Raw genomic sequence first — 12,190 nt, forward strand, 5'->3', positions numbered from 1 at the left:
ACAGTAAAATGAGCACCCAATTTAGCATGGAGGATATTAATTGTGGGCTTTTCAGGACACTGAACACTGTGTATGGTTATTCGAGTTATCCACGAAGCAAGAGCACCTGGGATAATGAGGTAAAAAGGGCTAAAATCCATGCTGTGCTATGCTCTGAGATACGATCCCTCAAACAGACATTCTTTCCTGACACATACAGAACCATTCTATAGGCTAACGGCAATCTAGCCCTGGAACCCAGTTCTTTCCATCTGCAATAACCTCTGTAGGTTTTTACCTACAGAAATAACTGATGTCCAATCACTCAATACTTATTTATAATGAACGGTCATTACTTAGTTACACAAAGTCTTATTCCACAAAAGTTTGGGGGCAACTTACTAAATGACCCATGATTAAATAGAAAGCATGCAATATTATATGCCTCACAAATTAAGGCACACATGAAGCACTCCCTTCCTGCACCTACCACAGACATTAATAATCGACAGGATCGATTCGGTTTGGCCATGTTTGGAAAGTCAACTCCTCTACCCCTACAACCTTGGTGAAAATTGATGAATCAGCAGGCTGGTATCTTGCCTGCCACACAGTAGGCGCTCAATAAATGGTCATTATTAGGGTTTGGGGCTGAGGGAGGAGAAAGAAAAGGAAGCTGGATGACACGAGCTGGTGTGTGTCCCAGCACTAGCCTCGACCTCACAGTGGGTAAAATAACAGCATGCAGGTGAGTCTATGCTTGTACATGGGCACAGGTGTGTACACATGACCAGTGTCAACAGTCTGCAATTATAGCGACTTTCAGGCTTGCTACAAGGTGTTTGCGCTCCACTTTGAATGAGGCTTCTCTGTGGCGCCTCAGCACGGCCACGTGATGAACCAGGAACTCCTCAGCAGCAACCCTAGATCAAGTACGTAGCAACAGGGTTGATTGCTGATGCCTGGATGGTGAACATTGATGGGTTTGATTGGTGATGCCTTATGGAAGGCCCCCCATGAGAGTCTACGTGACCTGGTCTCTACCCCACCTAACCCAGGAGGAAGGCATGCCACCACTGACCTCTGGAGAGTGGTCCAACGTGTGTGCCCCCAAACCCTGCTCTTTGGAAGAAAGTGGGCAGGCAGAATCTCCACTGAGACAGAAAGCTGATGGTTAGGTTGGCCCCTGAGGACTTCTTTGCACACAGACAGACAGCACTGGGTCAGGATAGTCCCTCCTACCACACAGCCTGTGGAGTCAGTGATGTGCATCCTTCTGGACTGATCTCACCTCAGCTCAGATCCCTCACGGCGGGCTCAGATCTTCGTCTTCCTCTCCTCCGAGCCTCAGTGTCACCCGACATCTATAACCTCAACATGACAACATGATTCCTGGAGGCATTTGTGATTACCAGAAGATTCAGGCTATGCGAGCTGAGCTGTTGATCACAGTCATTATGACATACAGCTAGGAAGATGGCCGAGCACAAGCCTGAGATCCCATGAAGCTGAGTCTGAATCCTGGTCAAGGATTCATAAGCCTCAGTTTCTCCCTCTGGGAAAGGGGACAGAAGCACAGGAAGGTGTACGTCTCATCTGGGAAGAGCGAGCAGCTAGAGAAAGGTAAGGTCTACAGGGCCTGAGTCCTCCTCTCTGGGCCTGGACTCCGGAATGTGGAGGAGGAGGAGACTCAGAGAGAGGGCCTGGAGTGCAGAGGAGTAGCTGGTTTCGCTGACCACGGGCTGTAGGTGACCCAAAAGGGAGAGCTTGGCTAGGGGCTCATCACTCAGCAGCTGTCTCCCCCCTAGCCAGGAACCCCTGAGTCCTGCCCTCCCCACTTCCTGCGCTTGCATTGGGTCAGTATTAAGATTTCCAGCGCACTGCCTGCCTGGGACGGCCTGGCCCTGAGAAACCTCCCAGGGTCATGGGGCCTGGGGGAGCCAGGGGCACGGATCGGTCACCACTGCCTGGAAGATGACTCAGGACCCTGGTGGTGGCCAGTGCGGCCAAGAACCAGGCACCCAGTGCAACTTCAACCTCAGCTCCACTGTACCCCTACAGTGCTCAAGGCTGTGTTTAGCCAGGATAGGGCCTAGGCCCCCAGTCTGGTGGAGCTGGCATTGTGCCTCGCCCTCCCATCCAAGGCCTGGGGGATGGAGATTTGCCCAAAAGGAATCAAAGCTAAAGCGGGTCTTAAACCCCACCTCTGATTTCAATTATGGAGCGAACTCCCCTCCTGCCCCTGTCTTCCTCTCTGCCAACTATTACTATGGCTGGCTCCCCATGACCTCCTGACCTGACCAGGGCACTCTAAGCAAGGGGCTTCCCCTGAGATGAGGCCAGTGCTAGAGCATTATGGGAAACATCCCCCCAAAATGGGAAGTGATGTGTTCTGTGAGAGACAGGATTAGGGTCTCCTCCAGTGAGCAACAAGTCTGACCAAGACTTGGCTATGGCCAAACAGCTGAACCCTGTCTCCATCTCTTCCTGCCTCATCCAGGTAGAGATCTCTCAAGGTGGGAGAAGGGGGAATAAGAGACAAACAAATGGCCCGTGTCCTGTCTTCCCATGTCACCATGAGTTCCATAGGACAGAACCTTCTAGAATGGCTTCTTAGTCTTCTCTGGCTCTTCTACAGGTCTCCACCAAGTTTCCCCTTCCTCCAGGAAGCCCTCCCTGACTACCTTGCCTAAACCCTAGAGCTGAATCTGCACTTCAATATCAGGGTCCAGACTCCCTTTCACAGTAACACCCCCACCCCCACGCTCACTCCCACTTCTCCTGGCTGGGCTCCTCCCTGGCTCTCCCCACTCCGGGTCCTACTCTGGGCTGTGAGGCAGAAGCTGCCTCAGTTTCCCTGGCTGTGCAGCAGAGGATAAATCTTCCTTGTCAAGCCCTCAGGCCCCCTGAGACACTCAAGCGGGCTGAGGTGATGCAGTCATGGTTAAGGACAGCCTTTCCAGGCTGTTCCCTGATGACTGGAGCAAGGATCCCATGAGCAACACTTTCTCGCATCTCCCCATGCAATCTGGGAACCCTCCCCTAGGCCACCTACTTTGCAGCTGTGTCCTGGTTCTGGTCACCACCGCTCTCTCAGACCATTGGCTGCCCACAGCATCTCTTCCTCACACAGCACCTGAGGGCAATATACAGGCCACGTGTGTATCTTCTAGAGCAGCGGTTCTCAGCCTTCCTAACGCTGCTGCCCTTTCATACAGTTCCTCAGGTTGTGGTGAGCCCCCAACCATAAAATTATTTTTGTTGCTACTTCATTCATGCAATTTTGATAGTGTTATGAATTGTAATGTAAATATCTGATATGTAGGCTATCTGATATGGGACCCCAAAAGGGTTGCGACTTCTGGCTGTTCTTAACAAAATACTCAAACTCTTGCTTTGGCGAAAGAGGGACTTAGTGTATTTTTGTGTGAGAAAACACACCTGACACAATTTTCTTTGGGTACCATCTTTAAGTTTACAGTTTAATGTTGCTAAAGTTTTCCTCTTAATCTCCAGGGCATTCTCATCTTCTGTGACTGAACCTGGATCCACTGCACAGCCCCACCCCCACCCCCACCCCAACCCTTCCTAATTTTCATTCTGCTCCTAGGACTCATGACACATAGGGTCAAACAGTCTCATTGTGCTGCAGTGTGCGTCAGATTTTCCTTTTAAAGGCTGAGTAGTATTCCATTTAGTGGACATACCATACCTTGCTTACCCATTCACCTGCCTATGGCTGCTTTGGTGGCTTCCACCATTTGGTTACTGTGATTAATGCTGAATAGAGCTATACAAGTATCTCTTCGAGATCCTACTTTCAATTGTTTGTGGGGTCGGGGGTCAGTGTATCCTTGAATGGAGAACTGCCAGATAACAGACTAATTACGTAGCCTTTGGTCATACTCTGCAGTGGCTGCACATTTTACTGCCTCCTCGGCAGCACATCAGAATTCACACTTCTTGCCAGTGTTTATGGCGTCTTTTCTAGACAGTAGTTTTAGCAATAGGTATGAGACAGGATTTGACTGTGTAATTTGAATTTTTTCAGATCACATCTTGCTATGCACGCCCAGGCTGGCCTAGAACTTGTTATGTAGTCCAGGCTGGCCCTTAAACTTGTGACCTTCTGTCTCTGTGCCGAGTGTGGGGAGTGTTGGTCCACATCACTACAACATATCTACCATGCCTTGATGGGATAGCATGGAAGTACAGGGCTCCTATGTTTGGGGGGACACTGGTCCAACATTTAGTGCTGGGAGAATGATCCCCAAGCCTCGTGATAAACAGAAATACCTGCTGGGGTCAGAGTCACCCCTCTAGCTGAGAACCTTCAGCTCTACCCACCTCTCCTACCACAGTTTAATTACCCCTGCCCTTGTGCACTCCCTTCTCCCTGGAGCCCCAAACTCACCAATGCTGACTCTTCCCAGAGCTAAAAGAACAGTCTTCAGTGAGGGGTCGTCCTCAGCCAATCCTCTCTGCCCTCTTCATTTCTCTTCTGCCATTCCTGAGGGACTGGAGCCCACTCAGCTGTGGAAACTATGGGGTCCCAGCGCCTGCCTTCTGAGAAACCCCATACAGCCCCCATGGGGCCTCCCCTGATACAGGAAGTTCCAGTCCATGTAAGAAGCCCTTGGCCTCTGTGGTGGATGGAATGCTCTGCCAGCCTTAACCAAGCATGCACTGGGAGGGCTTTCGCAGGCAAGCAGCTAACACTGCCAGACTGACCTACGGGGAACTCTCACTGTGTAAGTCAGAACTCAGTGGCCAGTCTCAGATTTGTGGCTTTCCTCATCTGCAGCGTGGGGCTTCCCAAGGCCTCCATGAGGAAGCTACAGGGCAATAATGGACAAGAGGGGCTTAGTGTCACCTTGGCGTTAATAGAGGGTGGGATTAGTCACCATTCATGTCCAGGGGTTAGAAACACCAATGGGAGTAGCTTCCTGGGATGTGACTTTATGTAGAGAGAATGGGACCCAGCTGGACAGTTGCCTCAGAAGATTATGCATAGGATTGCTGCCTTCACTCTGATCAGCAGCAGAGTCTCATTTATGGACTGCAAGGACAGGAAGGCCATCATGTCCAGAGGCAGAAGACTCGGTATTCACACCTGGAGCAGTGGGTGGGAAAACTGGGGCAGAAATACAAGGCAAAGCAAACTGTTGGAGTCACGTGGCTAAAATGAACCTGGTCTAGGCAGCCTGAAGTCAGGAAAGAGGACATAGCCAAACTACGGGTCACCCAGAGCTGCCCAGCTCATGAAAGGAACAAGTCGGGCTCTGCTACAGAAGCTGAGAGAGGACGGAGGACGAGAAGGAGCAACTCTTGATGTGCCTGCCTGGTCTGCGCAGGTCCAAGGCAGCGACCGCTCCCTTCACCTTTCCACCCGGCTGCGGCTGTGCTAGCTTCCCATTGGCCATTGTTCGAGCAGCATTTTGAAGATCTGCCAGGTCTAAGACATGAATGAACAGGAGCCAACCAGAAGCATTCAGAGAAGCAGGATCAAGCGTTTCAACTTATTCTTGCTTCCCTGGGGAGAATCCATCTACAGTCAGGATTCTGACCACCATCCCAGGGGCATCCTTTAATCTTTCACCGAAGCTTCAAGTGTGGTGCGCTGTGCCCGGGCCACTCCTCACCTCAGCTGCTGTGCAAGGCAGCAGGCAAATTGGCACACATGTCCTCCAGGAGGCGCTGGCCTTTCTGAGACCGAGTGGCAAGGCACTGTGGGAACCTGACAGCCGATTTCTGTCACTTCCACCAGCGACACCAGACTGTGCCCATCCCCATGCCCCACACTGCCCCACACCTGCTCCATCAGGTTCTCCGAAACAGAACAGCCCTCAAGTCTTGCAGGAGTTGTGCTTCCTGCATCTGGGCCTAGGTGGCGCTGTGCACACTTGTCTCCCCAGCCCTGCAGGCAAATCACCTGCTCACAGTTTTGTGGATACCTTTCGCTTTCCCCGCTGCTTCTCTCTGGCAGCCTCGGGCATTCTGTTCCCACTAAGTGAGTTCCCTACCCCCAGATGATGGTAGCGGCCACCGCGGTGTGGACTCTGATGAATCAAACTCCCGTCCCCTGAAATGGTTTGGAAATGGAGAAAGCAGGAGGTGAAGGAAGAAGCTAGCCGGGTGAACAGGCCAGATTCGGCACCGGAGGGAGGGGCTGCCAAGGACCATCCCACCCCCTCATCCTTCACCCCACTGGGCTCCCCCAAACCCTACAAAGCCAAGAGTTGAGACCTTACAAAGCAAGCTGGGGTCTTGGTGACAGACAGGAGGACAGAGCAGGGGCGGATCTTCTACAGAGCACCCACGTGTCAGGTCGGGGCTGCTGCCGCAGCGGTGGGGTGGAGCCGTTCTGGTTTATGTCCTGAGCCATTTCCAGCCCAGGTGAGGCCTTTCTTGCAGAGCCCAGGGGCAGAAAGAGAAAAATGTGGTCCAACCAGTTACCCGATGTAGTAATAATAACGATAACAGCAACTCCCCTTTGGTCTGTGTCCCAGCCTCTCGTCTGCATCACCTCAAGTGTCCTCAGAGACTCCTGTCACTGCTCCTGTTATACCTAGGGGGATGCCCAGGACCTGGGGAAGATGGGGCTCACCTGGGTGCCTAGAGTATAGGTCTGGGTGGTGCCTAGGTAGGCATGCAGTGTGGAAAGAGTGAAGAGACAAGGATAATGGGGAGGGCTTCTTTCTACCCAGACCCCTGCTCAGCTCTCCTTACTATCCCCTGGTCTGCTAAAGTAGCTGCTCCAACCCTTGCCCATCCCCCATTTTAGCAAAAAAAAGCTCGCTGGGACTCAGGGGACCCTAGGTAGGGCGTTCTGTGCAACACGCCCCACACACACACACACACACACACACACACACACACACACACACACATCTCAGAATTGTTCCTCTGTGTGCCTAAGTGAGTCAGGACTGATCTGGCCTTTGGCTCTCAGTCTGGTCCCACTGGGGAAAAATGGGAGCCAGACACCACCAAATGGAGGCATTGGAGAATCACCCACCACAGCCATTCGTTGGGCTCCTGGCTGGTGGGCAAAGAGCAACGCAAGGATGATGTCACCAGATGCTCAGGGGCAAAGGGAACCACTTTTCTCCAGCTGTCTGTGTCTCAGTTTCCTTAACTATCTGTGCGATTGTAAGTAAGCCATGTGTGGGAAGGTGGTGTAGAATGGGCTTTACAAGGCACCTACCAGTTCACAAAACTGTCCCCATCAGTGGTGGTGCCACTGCTGTGGTCGTCTGTCCCCTCTCCCAGTCTGGTCTCAACCACTGAACAAACCTTCTGGTTTAAAGTCAGAAACACCTGCAATGTCAGACTTGATCAGGCTAGGGAGAAAGGTGAGCTCTCCAGCTCACTTGGTTTCTGTTCCTAATGCTGTGATAAAAATGAGACCAAAGCTATGGGCGTGGTGGTGCACGCCTTTAATCCCAGCACTCGGGAGGAAGAAGAAGGCGAATTTCTGAGTTCTAGGCCAGCCTGGTCTACAAAGTGAGTTCCAGGACAGCCAGGGCTATACAGAGAAACCCTGTCTCGAAAACCAAAAAAAAAAAAAAAAAAAAAAAAAGAGAGAGAGACCAAAGCAACTTAAGGGAGGAAGGGTTTATTTTAGCTCATGGTTCCAGGCTATGGACTCTGGTGGCAGGGAAGCCACAGTATCTGAGGCTTGAGGGGGCTGGTCATATTGAATCTGTGACTGGAGGCAGAGTGATGGGTGCATGAGTGTTGTGCTTGGCTAGCTTTCTTCTTTTTATTCAATCCAGGATCCGAGCCCAGGGAATGGTGTCGCCTATAGTGGACCAGTCTCCCACATTCAATACATAATTAAGATAAAAACCTCCTTGGCATACCCATAGGCCAACCTGATCTTAAAAATCCCTCATCAAGACTCCCTTGAAGATGATTCTAGGTTCTGTTGGTTTGACAGTTAACATCAGCCATCACGCCACATACCCAGAGAGCTGCTCCTGCCTTGGTTACATCATCTGTAAAATGGAGGCAGCAAGGTGGGATTGAGACTGTATGATGCATGCGAGGGAAGCTCAGCCTCAGAAAACTGCCAAGGGTGGGACCTGCCAATGGCCCCTGAGAACATGTTCCCTTCCTCCTCTGTGACATCAGAATAAGATCTTGGGGTCGTGGAGATGGTTTGGTGAGTAAAGTACTTGTTTTGTAAGCATGAAGGCCTGAGTTTGACCCCTAACCACCACATAAAGACTCAGGCACAGCGACATGCACCTATCACTGCAGTGTTGGGGGGCAGAGAGGGGCATCCCTGGGGCTTGCTGCCCACACCCTTAGGCCAGATAGATGGGTCCTAGGTTCATGATCTCCTCAAAAGCTAAGGTGGAGGGTTCAGAGGGAGATATATTACACAAGCACATGTGCATTTGTGTGTGTGTGTGTGTGTGTGTGTGTGTGTGTGTGTGTGTGTGTGTTTGGGGGGGCAGGGCACATGGTGGAGGTCAGAGAACCACTTTCAGGAGGCAGGCAGGCAGGTTAGCTGTCGTGAAATTTTCTAGGCGATTCTCCTGTCTCCATCTTTCACTTCAGCATAGGAGCACTGAGGTAGCCACATTTGGTTTTTAATACACACACACACACAGACACACACACACAAACCAGACCATGTATGGGTTTGCTCTTCAGTCCTCTCTACAATGCCTCAAGGCTGGTATCGTGCCCATTTTACAGATGAGTAACTGAGACACAAAGAGAACTCCACTCATCCATTTCTGTATGCACTGATTCAAACCCATGTATGTAGATATGTGTATGTATATGAATATGTATATATGGATATTAAAAGCTAGGAGATATCTAGCTATAGTAAATATGTATTTATTTTTATATATGTTCATGGATGTATATGAAAAGCTAGGGTATATAGTAGATATAGATGATGTATATAAGTAGAGGTAGAGAGATATATAGATGAGAGAGAGAGGGAGAGAGAGAGATACAGAAACAGGTACAGATAAAGATAAAGATACAGATACAGATACAGATACAGATATAGATACAGATAGTTGGGGGAGACACATGGATATGCCATGGCACTTGTATGGAGGTCAGAAGACAGGAGTTAGTTCTCTTTTTCTACCATGCAGGTTCAGGTCCTCTGACTAGGCGGCAATCACCTTTACAGCTCAGCCATCCCATCAGCCCCATATCCTACATTTCAGAGTGTGTCTTAGAGATCCACATCCAGACGACCAGGCACACCAGGCAAGCATTGAGCCCTCCACCTGGTCCTCTGTCCAGCCCTACATGTTTTTAAATATGACATCTTGCCTGGGGATGTGATGGAGTGGTTAGACCACTTGCCTCATATGAGCAAGGTCCCGGGTTCCAGCCCCAGCCCCATCTTCTGCCCTGCCTCGCACCAAATAAAATCTGACAGGAAAAGCCCAGGGAAGATACTCAGTGCAGGGGGAGCCAATAGCCAACACTGGCCTAGGGTTTTGCTCTTTGAACTTCCTTCTCATGGGCAACAGATAGAGCTGAGCCAAGTTGCACAGAGAGGTGGCACAGTGTCCTCCTGAGGTTTCTGTGCTTCTGGGAACCCGCTCCTTCAGGTGCAGTGGGTAAGAACAACGGCTCTTCAGCCCCTCCCATAATGCCTCAAGGCTAGTATCACCCTTATTTTACAGATGAGAAACTGAGGCACAAAGAGGCCATCAGTCATCCAATCCTGGACACAGTGCCATTCAAACCCAGACCAGCCTGACTGTCCCTTTGTCCACCTCAATCCTGCAACACACTCCAGCCCAGCTGGGCAGTCCCAGGTGTGGTCCCAGGCTACACCTCCATGGCTGCAAGGGGTTAGGGGGCCTCAGCTCTCCACTTGGGTACTCTTCAAGGAACTGGGGGCCTCAAGGATGCAAAGCTATACTCCCAGAGACAGGCATGTTCCCCTATTCTCCCTGCAGGGATCAGGTGCAAGGATGCTTGGCTCTGGAATAGGTGCAGGGAAGGGGACTCTTGGCAGCCTGTCCCTGTGTGAACAAGAAGAAACGGGGCCTGCAGCCCCTCAGCTCTGCTGGGAGATTAACCAAACAAATAGGCCAACAATCTGGATTTCAACACTTGGGGAAGGGGCCAGGCAGCAGGCACAAGGGCAAGAGGGAAACGCAAAGGCGTTTTACCACCTAAATAACTTTTCCCCAGGATTGCTTTCACCCAAATGTACACTGAGTACTTAGACTTTTTTTTTTTTAACATTTTTACTTTATTTTGACAAATGCTCAGACTTTCCTGCCACAAATTATTCTTGGCCAGGTTACAAGTTGAAAGGCTGTGTGTACCCTTCACTTGACAAAAAGGCAGGGTGCTTAGGAAATATTTTGGTTGTGGGTTTGAGGCAGGATTTCTTGCTCAATTTCCCGACGATGGCGCCTTGACCAGGACTCGGTGAGTTCTCACCCTCTCCCACCCCACAGCCATGACCATGGCCACACCCTGTCAAGCTGCCCAGTGGGCTTGGTGAGATTCTGGGAAGGACATTTTGGGACTGAACCTGGTGCATCTCACCGTCTACAGCATCAACAGAGACCTCTGGTAGGCCTGGGATGTAAGGCAGAAGTGACCGAAGGACCTGTCTTGCCTTATCATGGCTCCAAGAAAAAGGGGTGAGCTGTGCCTCTCTCCTACAGGCCTGTCAGCCTCACCAGCCTTTTTCTCCACCCAACTATGAGCACCGTTTCTCAAACACCCAAGCTATGCCTACTTAAGAGAGACCTGTGCTCCTCCCAGCAGCTTTTCCGCTCTGTGTATCCTTGGAGGTCTCAACTGGACAGTCACCTCCTCTGAGAGGCTTACCTGAGTACCACAGCTGGAATTAAGATCCTGTGGTTTCTTACCTCAGTCCCTTGCTTTCCTCAAAACTCTTAGCTAATATACCCTAGTTTTATTTGTCTATGTTCCTGTCTTTTACCAGTCTTGACTAAGTAGACTGAATAAATGTATAAAGTAATAAGTGATTGAGTGATTGGACAGGTGAATGAATGAATGAGTGGATAGGTGAGCAAATGAACAAGTGCATGAATGAATGATGTAAGCAATGAATAAATGAATTAACCAGTGAATAGATTAGTGAATGAATGAGTAATGAATGGACATAGTGAAAAATGAATGCCTGCTGCCTGTGTGAAAAAAGTATAAGTGGGTGAATAGATAGATGATGGATGAATGAGTGAGCACAAAAAGCATGAATGAATGGATGGATGAATGGATAGATGGGTGGATGGAAGGATGGATGGATGGATGGATGGTGGGATGGACAGATGAATGGTAGATGGATGTATGGTGGATGGGTGATAGATGGATGGATGGATGGATGGATGGATAGATGGATGGATGGATGGATGGATGGATGAGTGGATGAGTGGTGGATGAATGGATGGATGGATGGATGAGTGGTGGATGGATAGATGGATGGATGGATGGATGGATGGATGGATGGATGGATGGGTAAATGAGTGTGGTCGAGAGGATGCTACAGCTCAGCTAGAGAGGACAGTGATACCCAGACTCCAACTGGGGAAGTAAGGAGAGACTTACAACCCTTTTGGAAACTAATAAAAGTAGATTTGTGCTGGCATTGTGATATGTATCTACAGTTCCAGATGCTCAGGAGGCAGAGATAGAAGGGTCATTTGAGCCCTGGGAGTTCGGACCAATACAGCAAGACTTCACCCACACGACGAGAACTTTTACTAAAATAGAAAAAAAAAAAGTGAATTGAGAGATGGTTCATTTTGTGTTTCTTCACCTGAAAATGAAGCCCATGATCCCATGGCCAAGTCCAGGCATCAGACAGCCTCACTCCTACCCCAGCTGTCTCCCCAGACCCCTTCCCCTGTGCTCAGCCACGGTTTTGCGGCAGATGAAGACCCACCTCCTGAGACCTGCTATGCCAAGGCTGGACCACTGTTATTTCTAACATTGCAGCTTCCCTTCTGTGTGGCTGTTCTCTGCAGGAGACACCCTCTCTGGGGCTGACTGTGAAGTGAATTCTGCTTTAAAGGTTTTCAGAGTGCACCAGTTCAGTGGGCAGCCCATCCCCCAAGGAAGGATCTAGACCTTACTGAACCCTGGCTGCTCCCCCGGAAGGTGTCAGAAGGCTCTTTCTCACAGGAACAAAGACCTAGCCACAGGAGTCAGTGCCTACTTCTCTGTCCGGTGTCTCGAGGTC

At 50.3% G+C, this 12,190-nt stretch overlaps 1 long non-coding RNA gene across 1 annotated transcript; it reads right to left on the bottom strand.

Moving 5' to 3' along the window:
• Positions 1-301: 301 nt before the first annotated feature.
• Gm13003 (predicted gene 13003) lies at positions 302-6,286 on the bottom strand. Its single transcript, NR_040443.1, has 4 exons — positions 4,394-6,286; positions 3,035-3,115; positions 1,061-1,350; positions 302-941 (listed from the first exon to the last, which is right to left on the bottom strand). It is a non-coding gene; the product is annotated as a predicted gene 13003 (long non-coding RNA).
• Positions 6,287-12,190: the final 5,904 nt, after the last annotated feature.

The sequence above is a fragment of the Mus musculus genome, chromosome 4, assembly GCF_000001635.26.
Source record: "Mus musculus strain C57BL/6J chromosome 4, GRCm38.p6 C57BL/6J".
NCBI lineage: Eukaryota > Metazoa > Chordata > Mammalia > Rodentia > Muridae > Mus > Mus musculus.